Here is a 17,966-nt window from a genome sequence, read left to right as displayed (position 1 = left end):
TAACTAGACACTTAGATACATTTTCATCATTTTGCAATCTTCCTAATGGATTGGCCTAAGATTCCAAGTGGAAAAGTTGTGGTACCTCACCTAATGGGCAAGCATTTCTAAGTCCTGTTCGACTACTGAATTTTGCTCATTAGGTTAATGAAAAGCAAATTTGCAGTACCCCTGCTATTATATTCATAAGGAACTTAGTAGCAGTGATATATTCACATGGAATTGACTTATCAGTTGTTATTTAAATAGTTGCAAACCTCCATCAATGGTTCTGCGCATGACGGGAATTCACTTGCTGAGGATAACACTGAAAATCTGTGCCATTTCCAGAGATCCTCTTTCAGAGAGACATTTAAATGAGCACATTAACTTGATTGTACCAGATGTGATGAGAGACAGGCCATCTTGTGTGCGCCCTCGAATGGGTTCGGGGTTTACGGTCTGTCTGAATTTAATGCTAAGTCAGTGGTAGTCACTTCAGCTGGAGAGTTCAGCTTCTTCACTCACCTTTATCTCTGAACGGTTACTGTGCAGATTTTGCATTTACATTTGCAAAGTGCCTTTGTCCTTCAAATGTCACTGTAGATGCAGGCACATTTTCTGATTGCTAGTTCAAAGGTGGAGAGACTGACAGGGCTGCAGAGGGTGGAATGGCTAGCCAGGGAGCCAGCGCATCTCCGAAGCCATCACTGTGGTCGTTCCCATGACATTGTCTTCATTTATGCTCCGCAGTAACACCCCAAAGATACAACTTAAATTACAAGAAATAACAACAGAATAGTGCTTAAGAGAAGGGGCTCAGGACTCAAACAGACCCAACCCAGCTGCAGTGACCCTGGGCACTGAACTCAGCTGTAAGATGGCCGAATGAGACATTCCTTACAGGACTTGTGTGAGGACTTTCATTCAGTTAGATCAGACATGTATAATGCCTGTTACAATTTTTGTTACCATTATCAGAAGCAAAACAATATAAGACAGAATGCAATGAAAGGCTTACCTCTTTGGTACAGACCTTAGGCTGTGGGATTTTTATTAAAGGAGAAATGACTGAGGTCTGGAACAAGCTGTGATGTTTCTGGGGCCTGGGAATACTTACCTCGGTTGCAAAGGATGACAGGATTTGGATGAGCAGATAGGAAGGGGAAAGAACTGTGTAACTATGATGGATGCTTGGACATTTTTTCCATGAAAGTGTCTAATTCCCCTCCCCTTAAATATGGGCTGACCTTGGTGCTTTGCTGCTAATGAGAAGAATGTGGTGGAAATGAGACAGACTTTTGATACTCAATTAGAAAAGTGATATGCGTTGGTAGCTCTATTACCTGCCTGTCTGTCTGTCTTTTATCTATCATCTATTACCTTTAGAGGCCTGAGCTATCCCCTAAGAAGTCAGGCTGCCCTGAAGTTACCAGGGGACCATGTGGGGAGCCCACAGTTAAAGATACAAGCCAAAGGAGCTCCAGCTAGTCCAGCTCCAGCTTCTGAATCTCACCAGCTTTGGCAGCACATATGTGAGTGAACCTTCAGATAATTCAGTCCCAGCCACCATCTCACAGTAACTGCGAGAGACCGAGTGACACCTGTCTCACTGAGCCTACTCAACTGCTAGAACCCTGAGAGCCAACAATACGATGCTGTTATATTAAGCCACTCAATTTGGGAGTGGCTTTTTTTTACTCATACTTAGTAACTGGAACAATAACGAAAAGCATTAAAGCACTCATAAACCAAAGCAAATTTACAAATTAGATAAAACTGCAAAACCAGTCTAATCCTCAGTTTAAATAGGTTAATCTTTTGTTCTGGATGATACTTTACTGTAGCCAGATGGATGCTTATGTCATTAATAGGGGGTACTCCTGTGCAAGCTTTTGGGAGATGGACCCACACATGCCATGAGATGACTCAACTCGCCCGCCGCACTGCCAACGTTCAGGAAACCTTTGCTTGTACTGTGCACAGAGACATCTGGCCTTCACATGGTGTTGCTGTATCAGCTTTGTTTTCTGGTCCTGCTTCTTTCCACATCATCCCACAGCAATTAAAAGTGCTCCTGATGCTAATATGATCCTAAATATGGAGAAGAATCCAGGCACTGACACCTACTGTCAGCACTCAGTTGTAAGGGGTCATCCAAAGAAAGCAGATTTGAAAAATATTTTTCTTTTGACAGTAACATGAAAATGAAAATGCAAAAATTTAAAACTCTCATAAGGGGCTGTCAACCACATGGCAATTTTACAGAGCTTGGTTGGACTGGAAAGGAGGGAGAGACACTCCAAGCAGTCCTTAGCAAAAAGTTTAACTGAAGTAGAGTGGAGACGAGTTATGGATGGCCCTAAAAACCAGTATCTAGAGTTGAAACTATTAACCTGTACTCACTATTGGTTCTTGAGTAGGGGTGACAGGAGGAAAGCTCTATTTCAAGATTCATCCCACAGTTGTATGTGTATTATGGATTAGATAAACTTAATCTGGAGTCAGGAAGACTGGCTAACAGTCTCTTCTACTGGACCAACCCTAGCACCTGCAATATCAGGCTCACCAGGCTCTCCCTGACTATGCGGCACTGTACTGGGCTCTCTGCAGGGCAGACTGCGAGCTGGGCTTAGTTTCAGCTCTCAGGGGTTTATGGTGTTCTTCTTTTTACCTTTCTAACCTTGTCCCCACACCTCTGAGCCCTCATCTATCAAACAAGGGATAAAGATATATACATCCTACCCAAGTTAAAAATATTAAATATTATATACATAAAATCTTCAAGCTTCAAGCCTTCACAGAATAGAATGAGTTTATACTAAAGTACACATTAGTCTTAGATCATACTTATAAAAGAGCAGTTAAACTGTTGCAAAAAAAAAGGTATTATTTTTTTATTGCACAACTATATTGCAAAGGCATTAACAGGAATTTTTAAAATTAGTAAAAGCCATCAGAATTTCACAGTAAATATCAACTTTTTATTTTCCTTATTTCTTGCTAGTTCTTGTACATACACACATGCACATTTATAATGCATAATGTAGGTATGTTATATCTTGCTTTTTCACACAAACATTAGCCTTTCATATTATTCTACACTGTTCATAATTATAATTTCATAGTAGTCCATTAATTTGCTTAACTAATCCCTATGCCGCTTAAAACACATCTACATGTGTCAAGAAGGGAGATCTTTCAGTATGGAAGACACAAGAAGGCAGATTATAAAGCACCAGGAATGGAATTATTGAGGCAAAGAGAACAAATATATTTATTTAAAAAACAATAATTTATTGAGATCTCTGTTTCAAAACTGGGAGATATTATATGTTTTAACAAAGGCAAACTTTGGAGTCTGAATGAAAACTCTGCACAGACAGGATCCCATTAGTAGATCCCTTCATTGAAATTCTTCATTTCTGACACTTGTGGTTTTTATTTTATTTTCTGTCTTAGTGGCAAAGTCCACTCTGGAGAGTCTCTTGAGGAGTACTACTTGGAAATAATAAGTTGCTGACTGAGTTAAGCACACGGGTGACTGAGTAAGCCCTGACAGAGGTAAGGCTTAGAGTAAGTACAGCCTAAGCTTCAGTGACATCAGATGGACATCAGTTTGAAAAAATCTTCACTCCCAGTCAAACGAGGTTAAGCTGTGGACAGATTTGCAGGTAGGTCTCTGGCTGAGGAATGACCAAGGCTCATCCGCCTGCCTGCATTGGTCATTCAGGGACAGCTGCTGGAAGCACAGTGCTGGAACTGGGGATGCCAGTCTTTTCAGAGAGCAAGTAAACAAGGGGACCAATGCCAGGAAACAAGCTTCAGCAGGAGTGAAAGGATCCTGTTCCCCCAAACTTTTTTTTTTTTAAACAGTCACATTCTTGAAGATTAAGATCTTTGATCAGAGACTTGCAAACTGTGAGTCTTTGACAGTCCGAAGTCCCTGAACTCTGTCACACAGACCACTGAACTGCCATCAAAGAATTCTAACAAGATCATGACGCAGCAAATTCTCTTCTGTGTGCCATGCTTCCAAGTACTTATTGAGCTGTTTTGTAAACAGTATAAATATTAACTTTGTTGTGTGCCAAGCCAGGGTTAAGTAGTACTGACAGTCACTGACAGCTAGATTTAGTCAGGTAGATGGTGGATTTCAGCTTTGTTCCTTGTTTTTGACGGGCGTGTGGAAATACCTGCCTTGAGGAAGAAGCAGACAGGCACTTCAGCTCTCTAAATACCTTGATTCTCAGCCTTGGCTGGCTGAGATTCTCAAAATACAAGAAACTGGGTCCTACCCACATCAACTGAATTTGAAATATCTGCATGTACATGGTGTAGGGGTGAGGGAACTTTGAAATTCTGATTCCCAAATCAGAATTGAGCAACGCCGTTCTCATACTGTAGCAAAAAGTGTCTGAGATGTGAATTTAAAGCTAATTAATGCAGTTACCTATACATGCATGTTGTTTGTTTAATATCATCAACATTATTATTATTCATAGAATTCCGTTCCCTTGATCCTTAGCACTAGCTCCTTATCTGCAGCTACCAGTGTTTATTTCTCCTACTAAAGTTTCTCCCAAACCACAGTGTAAAATTGGACAGGCACAGCCTATAATCTCATCTACAATACTAGATACAGTATTATTTAGTTACTTTGAAAATTCTGGCTCCTGGTCCCATTTGGGAAAAGCAGGATCTTTGCCAAAGCTAGAGGTCAAATGTGGAGCTCCCATAGCTCAGAGGGGCTGGAGGGAGCTCTGGAAAAAGCTGAAGGCTTAGAAAATCATAGCTATTTGAATGGAAGGGACACAGGGTCTCTTCGTTGTATGCGTGAGGGGATTGAGGGCAGACATTGGAACTTAAGATCACACAGAGCCAGGGAATGGGTCAGCTGGGTCTGGAGAGACTTGTTGACAGAGCGCTTAGCAGAGAAGTTTCCAGTTCTTTAAAAGAGAACACCCTCCCCAACTCCAACCACCACACAGACACACACTCACATACTTCTTTAGAGAGTCTACCAACCCTACCTCTAGATACCAATTGCTCCCTTTCATTCAATCCTTATTCACCCACAGAAACAAGCACAGTAAAGTATTTTAAGAACAGCCGCGATTGCCATGTGCCTCCAGGTGATAGAAGCTGTAAGGTAAAGGGGTAAGGCCCCAGAGACGGATGAGCATACCACCAGCCTCCGCTAGATTATTTACTCAATATTAGAGGCACTGTGCTAGACACTGCAGCTGCAAAGTTGAACAAGAATGGGCTTTCTGTTTTCGAGAAACTGGCAATCTAGTGAGGAAGCAAGACTTATAAGTGAGAAATTTCAGTATCATATGACAAATACTCAATCAGCACTATGCATCATGCAAGTTTTGAGCATAGAGATGAATCCATGAATCCAGCCTGTGAGGAAGGGATGGTCAGCGAAACCTACCTGAAGGGCATGGCCCGTACCATAAGCCTGGAAGGAGGTGGGGGAGCTGGCCAGGCAGAGGAGATGGAGAAGGAGCCAGGTGGGGAAGGGTACTGCAGGCACAAGAAATAGCACAAAGGGTAAGGTCAAGTCTGGACTAACTCAGGGAGTGCAAGGGAACTGTGAGCAGATTCATATATTGGAATGTAGAGTATGAGGTGAGCGGGAGGTTAGTGAGCTCACAGGCAGTCTTACATGTTAGGCTCAGTTTGGAATTCTTTGTAGACATTAGGAAGTCATTTAGAAGTCTTAAGTTCATGAGAGAGGTGATCAGATTTGTGACTGGAGGTCAATCACCCTGGCTGGCTATCAGCTGTTTCCTTCTATCTCCAATGACTCACATCCATGTGACATTCTCCTATGAGTTTTTCTAGTGGTTATGAACAATTAGTGCCAGCTTTGTTTCCTACGCAAGGAAGCATGTTAGAAAATGCAAGTGAGAAGACATAGGGATGTGTAGCTTGAAAAACTGGTCACAGTTCTCCACTCCTCCCTACAATCCACATGCCTTATAAAGTGACGTTGCTGCTTTTCCTATAAACATATAAAGTCTATTCATTCCACGCTTTGAATTTGGACTGGCTTTGTGCTTTGCTTTGGCCATTAGAATGAAGTGAAAGTGAGTGTGTGCCATAGCCATGCCTAGACCTCGAGAGGCCATGCACACGTTCACTCACTCTTCTGGATCCCAGATGCCCCCACGTGAACAAGCCCTATTAGCTTGCTGCAAGGCAAGAGACCATGTACACCAGCCCTGTTCCAGCTGGAGCCCAGATATGAGATGGCCCAGCCTATAGGTAGGCGGTAGCTGACTCAGAGCAAATCACAGACACGTGAAGGAGCTGAATCAAAACAGAAGTACCTACTGGAATTCAGCTCAAATTTCTGACCTGCCATGAGCTAAATAAATGATGTTTGTTTCAAGCTGCTGAGTTTTGGAGTTGTTGGTTATCCTGCAAAAACTAACCAGAAGGTGGGATATCCTTTACTTCTCTAATAATCTATCAGTATAAACCATTTGCAAGCCTTGACACTTTATAAATCACAAATAACAAAGTACTTTGGACACGTTGGAATGTTGCAACAAATGGCAGAGCATGATAAAGAGCATTTCTCAAAGTGTGCCTGTCCAAGGCTGCTGCTTCGGGGACTAGGAAGCAGATAGGCTTTTACTCCTCTGACAAGTACAGCTAAAACCCTGGACTCTACACACAGAACACACCAAGCTCTGAAAGGCAGAGAGAACAGGCCCACCAGCTCAGGAGCAGGAGGCCTGAGGAACAGCACTGTGGCGAGGTGCCTTGGGCTTCTTTTTGCCTCATATGTCCCTCTTTTGGAGCTGAAGAAGCCAGCAATCCGGAAGTGGCAACAGACACAGACAAAAAAATCCCAATAAAAACTTGCTCTCTCTGGTCAAAGCTCCAGGAAAGGGGCAGCCTAGCATGACACACACTTCTCAACAGTCTCACTCTCCCCCTCCAGCCAACAGCCCCGGAAAAACTGTGGTGCCATGCCCACCCCTGCCCAGAAAGGCTGTGTGGGGACCCTAGACTTCCACTCTTAAGGGGCTGTAATGTGGCATCGAAATGCCTCTTCTGGGGTGGTGTCGGAGAAGGACAAGCAGGGAGCTGGGGCTTTCATCCCAGCTGGCAATGAGTCGCTCCCCCTCCCATCCCCGAGGGAGAGCCTGGACTTCCACCCTCACCTGGCGGTAAGGAGGCATCCCCTCCTTCCCCCACGGACGGTGTCAGAGGAGGCCTTGCAGAGAGTCAGCCTTTCATACTGTTGCCACCTCTAGAGTTGTCAATGGAACCATATGGAAAGCGGAGCTGCCACTGCCACCCAGCAATAAGGAGGACCCCCTTCCTAGGTGCCAGTGGAAACTTAGTGGGAACATGGATTCTACCTTCCCCTCGTAAATGAGGCAGCACTCCCTATTTGCCATGCTGGAGCATGGGCAGAAAAAGTCAGTAACAGAAGGTTAAATAAGATCCAGCATTTTATAACATAACATGAAAATACCTACGGTCAATAGAAGAACCCTCACCAGACCAAGAATCTGGAGACCACAGGTGGAATGGGAAAAGACAATGACAAAGACAGTGCAACTATCTGACAAAGATTTTAAATCAGCCATGAAAAAAATTACAAAGAACAATGACAACCATGGTTGAAATAAATGAAAAAAATAGAATGCCACAGCAAAGAAATAGATGATATAAGAAAGAAACAAATGGAAATTTTAGAACTGAACAATGACTAATACAAAAATCTCAAAAGAAGGGCTTAACAGCAGGGAGAAGGGGACAAAGAATCAGTGAACTGGAAGATAGAACAATGGAAATCATTCAACCTGAACAGTAAGGATAAAGCTTGAAAAACATTGAACAGAATCTCAGGGACCTGTAGGATTATACCGAAGGACTAAGATATTTGTATCAGCAGGGTCTCTGAAGGAGGGGAGCAAGATGGTGGGTACCATTCCGACACCAACTCCAAAGCACAGGCTTTCCCCCGACACTGTCTGCTCAGGGAGGGTGTCGGATCCCACGCGCCAGGGCCTCAGGCCTACAGACTGCCCATCCCACTTCAGGTGCCAACTGCAAGTTTGGGCTGCCACCTGAGTCTCCGCCCAACCTGTGACTATAGATTGGAGGTTCTCATGACCTCCCCCTTTGATTGATTTGCCAGAGTGGCTCATAGAACGCAGAGAAAATTTTACTTACTAGACCAGTTTATTATAAAATGATGTAACTCAGGAACAATCAGATGGAAGAGATGCATAGGGCAAGGTATGTGGAAAGGGGTACAGAACTTCCCTGCTTTCTGAGTGGGCCACCCTCCCCAAGTATCCACATGTTTTCACCAACCCAGAAGCTCTCTTCACTGTCCTTTTGTGTTTTTATAGAGGCTTCATTGTATAGACATGATTGATGAAATCACCAACCACGGCTACTGAACTCAATCTCTAGCCCCCCTTCCCCGGACCTGAAAGTTCCAACCCTCTAGTCTCATGGTGGCCCCACTGACAACCAGCCCCATCCTTAGGGGACTCAGGGACTTTCCTAAAGGTGCCTCATTAACATAACACAAGACATATTTATTATTGTCATCACTCAGAAACTTCCAAGGGTTTTAGGAGCTGTGTGTCAGGAACAGGGTTGAATACCAAATATATACTTCTTATTATAAATCATAATATCATAGTGAGTGAACAACTACTAAAAAATAATGGCTGAAAACTTTCCAAATTTGGCAAGAGATATAAACTTGTAGATTCAAAAAGATGAGCAAGCCCCCAAAAAGGGTAAACCTAAAAGAAATCCATGCCAAGAATCATCACAGTTACACTGCGGACAACTACAGACAAAGGAAAAAAATCTTGAAATTAGTCAGAGGAAAATGACACCTTATCTACCAGGAGAAAGCAATTCGAGTAACAGCAGATTTCTTATCAGAAATAACAGAGGCCAGAAGAGAGTGGCACTAAGTCTTCCAAAGCTGAAAGAAAAGACCCATCAGGCAGAACCCTAAGCCCAGGGAAAATACTACTGACAAATTGGACTTCCCCCAAATTAAATACTTTTGTTCTCTCAAAGTCCCTGTTGAGAGTATGAAGACAAGCTAGAGAGGGAGAATGTATGTGTAAGCCAAATGTCCAACCAAGAACTAAGATCTAAAACACATAAATCACTTGAGACTTGAGTTTAAAAAGTTCAGTTAGGATATAGGCAAAAACATGGAGAGACATTTCACTGACGAAGATATTCAGATGGCAAATAAGCACATGAAAAGGTGTTCAACACCCACAGCCATTAGGAAATGTCAATTTAAACCACAGTGAAAGGCCTGTACACACCTATCAGAATGGCTAAAATAAAAAATAGTGCACCCCCAAATGCTGGTGAGGCTGTGGGGAGACTGAATCCCTCACACATTGTTGGCTGAAATGTAAACTGGTGCAGCCTCTCTGGAAAAGAAGTTTGGCTTCAAGAGGGGCAGGGTGAAAGAGAAGCAGGGGTGACTGTAGGGGTTCCGCCGGATGGATCCTTTGGGTGAGGACTGGGTTGTGCATCTTGACTGTATCAGTGTTCATGTTCTGGTTGTGTTTTATCTTGAGGTTTTTTTTTATATCATTAATGTACAATTACTTGAGCAACATTATGGTTACTAGACTCCCCCTACTATCAAGTCCCCCCAACATACCCCATTACAGTCACTGTCCATCAGCATAGTAAGATGCTACAGAATCATTACTTGTCTTCTCTGTATATACTGCCTTTCCCATGTCCCCTTTCCCTTTGGTAACTGTCAGTCCATTCTTGGGTTCTGTGAGTCTGCTGCTGTTTTGTTCCTTCAGTTTTTTCTTTGTTCTTATACTCCACAGATGAGTGAAATCATTTGATACTTGTCTTTCTCCGCCTGGCTTATTTCACTGAGTATAATACCCTCTAGCTCCATCCATGTTGTTGATTGTCTTGAGTTTTGAAGGATGTTACCCTTGGGAGATATGGGTAAAGGCAAGGGGGGGATCTCTGTATTATTTCTGCAACTGCACATGAATCTGCAATTATCTCAAAATTACATTTACAAATTACAAATTAGTTTATCCTTGAAATACCCGTCCTATGTAAAATTAATGGTACTACCTAGAAAAGAGTTACTAAGTATACAAATTTGAAAGACACTGGGATAAACAAAGCTTACCAGGCTTCATTACTACAGGACCCCTCAGAGCCCTGCATTTGCATTTTCTGTCATAATATGTCCTGATATCAAAAGACTTCCTAATAAGGCTGTTGCAAGGATTAGACATGATGATCTGTGTAACACAGTATATAATACTTGACTCAGATGTTAAGATTTACACTATTACTATTTTATTCACTCTGTATCATAAACTTATCATGTTGGTATTATTACATTAATTTTTAAAATAGGGAGACTGAAGCTTAGAGAAGTTAAATAATTTGAAATGACAGCTAGTAAGATGCCAAGCTAGGATTTGATCTCAGATCTGACTTGCAAATATCTGCTATTAATTTTGATACAGTATCCCTTCAAAAGTATGATATTAAAAAAACAAAAGTAAAAAGTAAAAGGTGAGGGACACATTAGGAAAATATTTACAATTATATTACTTTCAAATGACTTCATTTATTACTATGTAAAGCGCCCCATAAATCAACAACAAACTTTCTAATAATGGCAAATGAGCAATGCACCAATTCATGATAGGAGCCAAAGAGCATCTAAAAGTGCTCAGACTCAAGTTGTATGTTCAAAAAAACTTTAAATAGACAAAATGCCATTTTTCTAAATTGAGAAAATCTTACATCCACTCATATAATGGCTGTGGTGAAACAGGCACTTTCAAATGGCTACTGTCACCATTCCTGGCTTAACTTTGGTGGCAGGGAATTTGCCTTATAATTCTTATCTTTTGCACTAGTTATTTAATTTCTAGGACTCAATAGAATTAAAAATAACAAAAGAATCTGATACAGAAAGATTTATGTTCAGAGATGTTTATTATAGCATTATTTATAGGAGCAAAAAATGTGAGAAGAGCCTTAATATCTGTCAGTAGGGGATGGTTAAAAAGTTATGGACATTCACATGATTGCAGTCATTAACAACCATATTTTAGAAAAGTCATATGGGAAAATGCATATGAAATATTTTTAAGTGAGAAAAGCAGGAAACCTCTAATTGTATAAAATTAAAATATGTGTGTGTAAAATATATATACATTATATATACTTGAAAAAAATGTATCAGAAGTTCAAGGGTGTCTCTCTCTGGGCTGAGGGTACCATGAATGATACTCATTTTCTTTACTCTAATTTCCAGAATTTCTACAATAATAAAATTCAGGAAAGAAAAAGTAATAATTTATTTCCCACAGTTGTTTAAATTCAAAACTCCTTTGATGTGAACACTATCAAGTCCCTGTTTTAATCACTACCTTGTGACAGGAGCCGGGAATGCTCCAAAGAGCTGGGAGAAATCCTGTGTGAGGGGGCTCTAGTCCGGGGGCGGTTTGGAGGTGGGAGGCGGAAGGAGAGACATGGCAGAAATCCCCTCTCATCCTCGCCTACTAGTCAGCCAGGATGAAATGTGGGGGGACTGGCCTTTGGCTCCCCCTGCATAAGCCTCTGCAGCTCCTGCTGTTCACTTCCCCACTGACAGAATGTGCAGTTAGTTACACGGGCACTAGGTGAGATGTATGTGAGATACCAAATGACTGTCAAAAGTTGGGTAATTTTTTTTTTGCCAATTTGTTGAAAGTAGTAGTAATAAAATAGAACAGTACTGACGACACAAAGATACATATTCAAGGATGTTTATCACATATTATTTATATAAGCAAGAATATGAGAAGAATCAGCTACACTACATTGTTGTCCATTCCAAACATTATTTAGGTCCCTTAAAGTGTAGTGATGAATGCGTTTTTCTTTCCTGGGTAAATCGCCCAGGACAGTGAGTGTGACAGATTATTTAGCAACTATCTGAACGATTATTATTAATCAGCATCTGAACCTTAACTTGTCTACAGATATCTCGGTTTCTTCTGCCAAATCTGTTCTCCCAGTTTTCATCATCTCAGTAAAAGGTGTTACCATTAAAGATTTGTTTAACGTGTTCTTGCTTCTTCACTTTATGTACCTCTGACCCCTCCTGGTACCAACTCGATCCCAAAATACATTCTGAAATCCAACCACTTCCATCTGCATTATAACCCACTAGTTCAAGCCAAGCAAAATGTATCCTGACCAAAACATTCTCTCTTCTGAAGTGCTTCTGCTTCTGCCCTTTATAATCTGTTCTGTGCCTGGCAATCCAAGTGATATTCTACAAATATGAACAGATCACTCCAGGCCTTTACCTAAAGCCTGTCAATGTCCTTCCAGAGCACTTAGAACAACATTTATATTCCTTTCTTGGTACCCAGGTTCTATCTGATTAGATGCTGGTGACCTTGTGGATTTCGCTATGCACCACTCTCCCTACCACGTCCATGGTCATTTTACGTCCCCAGTGATGCCAAGCTTGTCATGCCTTAGCTCAAATACCACCTTTTCATTAACAACCCAATTTAAAGTTGCTTTCTATCACTTCACTCTGTTCTTTTGTTTCATAGCACTTGCTCTTCTTTAACAGTATATTTTCTTGTTTTCTTTAATGGCTGTCTCTTCTAATTAGAATGCTAGTCCCATGGAGCAGGATTCTGGGCTGTCTTGGATCCTGCAACCCTAGTTTGGTGCCTGGCAGATAAAATATTGATTGGATGAATGAACATGTATTCAGTCACATAAAATACAGATATTATCTTATTGATCTGTTGAGTAGTAAGCATTGTAAATTGCATATATTCTAAAAAACATTTTGAGCACCACTTGACTATTGTGGGGATGAAATGTATTAATCTGTAGAAGCTGGTGACTGCTTACTTTTAGTAAGTACTCCTGTTGGGTCCTGAGAGGATTTCACTAAGTGCAGTGGGGTGGCAGATAGGAAGTGAAGGTGTGGGGCAGGGCTGGGGGCAGAGGCCAGCCCTGTGGTGGGGACGAGGAAGACTCAGCAACGCAGAGGATAATGACCCAGTCTGGCAGCTAATGACCACCAACAGGAGTGTGTAGTCAGTGAGCAAAGCACAGCAGAGGGTCATGTGGGAATGGGTGATGGTTTCAGGAATAGCTGTCTGTGAATTGCAGGCTCAAGGCAGTTTGAACCAGGTAGAACTCTGGTTCAGGAAAAAATGGCAACACAAGTGAAGCCCCAAAGTAGTGGGAACTATAGCGTAAGGCAGGTTATTAAATCAGGAACTCAGATTCAAGGACCAAGTTGGGTCCCTGTGGTGAGCACTAATGTACCACAGGGAGCCTGGGTCTAGAGATAAAGGCAGGAGCCTAGCGTTCCTGACGAGCAGGATGGCAGCCAGCTGTGTGACTATGTGTGTGTTTCCACAATTTTAATATATTCAGGAATATTTAATAGAATAAAATAAAAAGTATTGTCAGTCAGCTGAAGCCTGTGGTGGGGAAAACAGAAACGTAACTGGCCCTTTTTCAATAAGCTTGTGCTTGAGAAGAGGCACAATGGCTTCCTTGGGGCTCCACATCAAGTGCTACTGGACTAAGAGCACCTCGGAATACCACTTTTTGATGTCTATAACCATCTAAAATCATCCCATAAAGCTAACAGTGTTACAAAGATCCTCTTAGAAAAAGCAATCCTCTCACCTGGGGACCAGTGGGCACACGTGGGCAGCCCAGCCGGGTGCCGCTGCACGGCCTGCCATCTGGAAGCAGAGGTGGGCCCTCAGACAGGCTGGGGCCAGGCCAGGCACTCTCAGGACAACTCTGCCTGTCACAGCCCCTGGAGCACGCTGCTGGGCAAAGCTTCCTCTCAGCCCTTCTTCTCCAGGTCCACGTGGGTCCTGGAGCAGCATTCTCCACCATGAGTGCAGAGCGGAATCACCTGGAGAAGGGTCACAAACCCCAAAACGCCTGAGCCCCACAGCTGCAGATTCTGATGTGATCAGCCCGAGGTGCAGGCAAGGTGTCTGGAGTTGTTTTAAGTGCCCATGTGGATCAAATGTGCAGCCAAGGCTGAGAGACAACCTTGGCCCTGGAGACCAGGGCTGGACTGACCACCGATGGAGGACTCAGCTGTGTCAGCTCTGGTGGGGAGGGACGCTGAGGGGTACCTGGAAACCAGGCAGAGTCAGTGAGTTTCTAGCATAAACAGCTATACAGCTACCCAATCTGTCTGCTTTTTTTGGTGTATCAGGTCAATTCCCAGCACGGATTTCATGTGTCTTGACATAATCAGTGAATAATTTTTAAAATTTTACCCTGACTTTATTTCACTATTTACAAGATGAATTTTTACTCCTTGTTCTTTCATTTGCTAGAATAAAAGATTCTTAAGCTCAGGGTCATGGCATGGGTGTAGATAAAGTGAAGGTTCCTGTGACCAGGATTCTCACCTGGCCCTGGTTGGCTAGCACACTACACAAGTGTGGGCAATATGTCGTTATTGACTTTATATAAAGAGTCCTGCCCAGTGCTCTGGCCTGCATGGCTGCATGGCTGCAGGAGAGCAGAGCAGAGGACAGGGACTGAGATGGCTGTGCAGGTAGAGAGGCCTAGAGGCAGAGAAGGGCTTACTGCATGCAGACTTGCTCTGAGTGGATGGGATTCTAGTGACTGACCTGCCACCATGGGAATAAAGTTGGGTATAACCCTTTCACCCCAAGAACATTTTGCTGTTGATTTCTGAATCCATAGTGAACTTGCCCGGGGCTGAAACCCATTGGCAAGACATGTACACAGCCTGGTAACTAGCATATAGTAAAATATTCCATTATTACCTCCACAGTTATCACTAATTTTTTTAGCTGATACCTTACTTTAAAGATTGCAGCTTTCATTTTTTATATTCACTCTGTCACTTAGACAACTTAATATATATTTTCACAATAGTTACATTCTGCACTTTCATATTAGTTACAGTTTTTTTTGTGTAAAAAGCAGTAAGCAAATCTAGCTTCCTTAAAGGGGAAAAAAAGAGCAAATAGTTGTACAGCCAATTCACTAGGATCTCTTTTCCAAATTCCACATCTCTGAGGAAGGGCCCTGTAATCGGATTCATCTGTAGGCCAGTTTACAGGGCACAAGGCCACCGAAACAATGCATTGGTTTTCTACTGCCACATAAAAAATTTACCACAAACATAGCAGGTTAAAACAATGCTCATTGATAATCTCGGTTTCCTCTCTCTGGGGTCTGGTTGTGGCTTGACTGGGTCCTCTGCTCAGGGTCTCACCAGGCTGAAATCAAGGTGTCTGGAGGGTTTCAGGGAAATCCATTTCAAGCTCACTCAGGTTCTTGGCAGAGGCCAGTTCCTTGCAGCTGAGGGACCAAGGCTCCATTTTCTTTCTGGCTGCCAGCTGGGGGCATCTGTCATCCCCTGGAGGCCACCCACAGGCACTTGCTCAAAGCGCCGGGAAATCTCTCTCTAGTCTGCTGTGATGGAATCTCTTATAAGGTAATGTAACCCCAGAAATGGCAAACCCATTTACAAGTGCAGGTGGTGCCTACGCTCCAGGGGAGGAGATTGTACAGGGCATGTCCGCCAGTGGGTGGAGATTCTGCAGGGACTAGACTAAGTTGAATATTGTTACCCCAAATTCATGTCCACCTGGAACCTGTGAACATGGTCTTACTCGGAAATAGGGTCTTTGCAGATGTCATCGAGTTGAGATGAGGCTGAATTGAGCAGGCCCTAAAATCAACCACTGGTATCCTTGCAAGAAGAGGAAGATTTGGACCCAGAGACACAGGAGATACAGGAAGGAGATACGCAGATGGAGGCAGAGGGCAGAGGTCAACTGCCACGAGCCCAGGAGCACCAAGGATGCTGGCGACCACCCGAAGCTGGAAGCAGCCAGAAGAGCCTTCTGAGGCAGTGTGGCCCTACTGACACCTGGATTTTGGGTTTCTGGCCTCCAGAACTGTGGGAGAATACATTTCTGCTGTTTTAAGTCACCCAATTTGTGACACTTAATTACGGCAGCTGAAGGAAGTACTAATACAGGGACCACTTAGAATGCTGCCTATTGCAGATGATTGTGAGAATCCTGCCATGGGAAGGGCAACAGCAACTGATTCCTAGAGAGGGGTTCCAAGAGCAGACGATCCCTTAGGGAGCCCTGAAGATCATAAATTAGACTCCCTTCACCTTCCACATTTTGATTGTGAATGATTTTTTTCCTTTTTATTTAAGAAAAAAATTACACTAAAAAATGTAAGAATTATACAATGAACTCCTGCATACCCTTCATCTAGATTTATCAACTGCTATTATTTTGCCTTTTTTCCCTATGGTTTTCTGTTAGAAAACATGACAAGAACAAAAGCTTTGAGTGAGAAAGACAAATTGAAGTTCAAGTTTACACTATGAGTTGCTTTGTGATGTTGGAAACATTATCATTGAATACTTTGAGCTCTTGTTTCATCCTGTGCACAATGGGACAAGTGGTGCCCCTTCACAGAGCTGGCTGAGTCTGATGAGGCAGCCCTGCAAGGTACCCAGCAGGGGTATTGGCACATGTGAGTGCCTAATGTGTGTGTTTTTCAATTCTTTACATTAATTTTCCTCATTTTATAAACAAAATTTTCCTTGACCTATTTCATGATCCCTTCTTCTCTATTACAAGTATGTCCAGGGGGGCCATATTTATATCTGTACTTACATGTCCCCACATGCTCATGGGGTACCTCTAGTCCCTTGAGAAGCCACCCTGCTCCTCCCTACAACTGGATGTCCCTAGGAGATATTCCCCATGTGCACCATGGGACTGGTGGCCATGGACTGTGATGGACCACGACACTGCTCCCACCCACGGGAGCGGCGATCCTTCTGCCTGTGACCACGACACTTACCTCATCACTCCACTGTCCCACCGGCTGACAGGCTACTGCTTGGGCTGCTCTGCTGGGCACAGGTGTCCACCCTTACAGTGGTCAAGTGCCAAGGTCACCCCATGACTTACAGGAATGTGGGGAAACTGGGAGCCTCTCCTTGTTAGGGTGTCCTAAAGTGGTGCAGCCTGTGTCCAACCACCCTTTGTACTTGAGAGACGAAGCTCCATGTGTTCACTACAGCTTTTCTCTCCTAGACTTGGATATGGATCCGAAGGTGAGGGGGGTTATGGATTCAAGCCACAGTTATTATCTTGTACTGTAAGTCCCATCTGTCTTAGTCTGTCAGGCTGATGTAACAAAAATACCAGAAACTAGGTGACTTATAAATCATGTACATTTACTTTTCACAGTTGTGGAGATACTGGGGTTCTGGGGAGGCCCTCTAGCTGGTTCATAGATGGCAGATTTTTCACTGTCCTCACATGGAAGGACTAGGGAACTCTGTGGGGCCTCTTCTCTAAGAGCATGAATCCCAATCATGAGGGCTCCCCAAATCACCTCCCACAGGCCCCTCCTCCAAACCATCCTCTTGGGGTTACGATACCAACATGTGAATCTGGGGGGGACACAAATATTCAGACTATAGCAGCACCCCATTCCAATGGCTAATTAAAGGTCTCTTTAAGTATTCTTCTTTCCTTAGGATAAATTCTTTCTAAACACTCTTCAAACCTCCCCTCCCCACAAATTTTGTTTTCCCCCTCACCTGTTTCTGAGTCTTAGCAATGGACAGAACCAGCGCTGGGTTTCTGAACAAACACGTCAAAGTCCTCAGTGAATTCAATGGATGTGCCCAGGAGGTCTGGACCCTGCAGTGCATGGTAGAAGGTTCCAAGTCAAAATCTTTGCCATGTCTATGTCAAAGCATCTTTGAACTCCCTTCCTCCTCTCTTCATGTCCTATTTTCTCTTTTTTCTTTCTTTTTATATGTCTTTATCAAAATTTTAACTCAAAAGGCACAGCTTTCTGAGTTTTCTTTCTTCTTTATCACAGAATTTCAGAATGATTAT

Source organism: Manis pentadactyla, chromosome 7, assembly GCF_030020395.1.
Source record: "Manis pentadactyla isolate mManPen7 chromosome 7, mManPen7.hap1, whole genome shotgun sequence".
NCBI lineage: Eukaryota > Metazoa > Chordata > Mammalia > Pholidota > Manidae > Manis > Manis pentadactyla.
Note: the sequence above shows the minus strand (reverse complement) of the source record.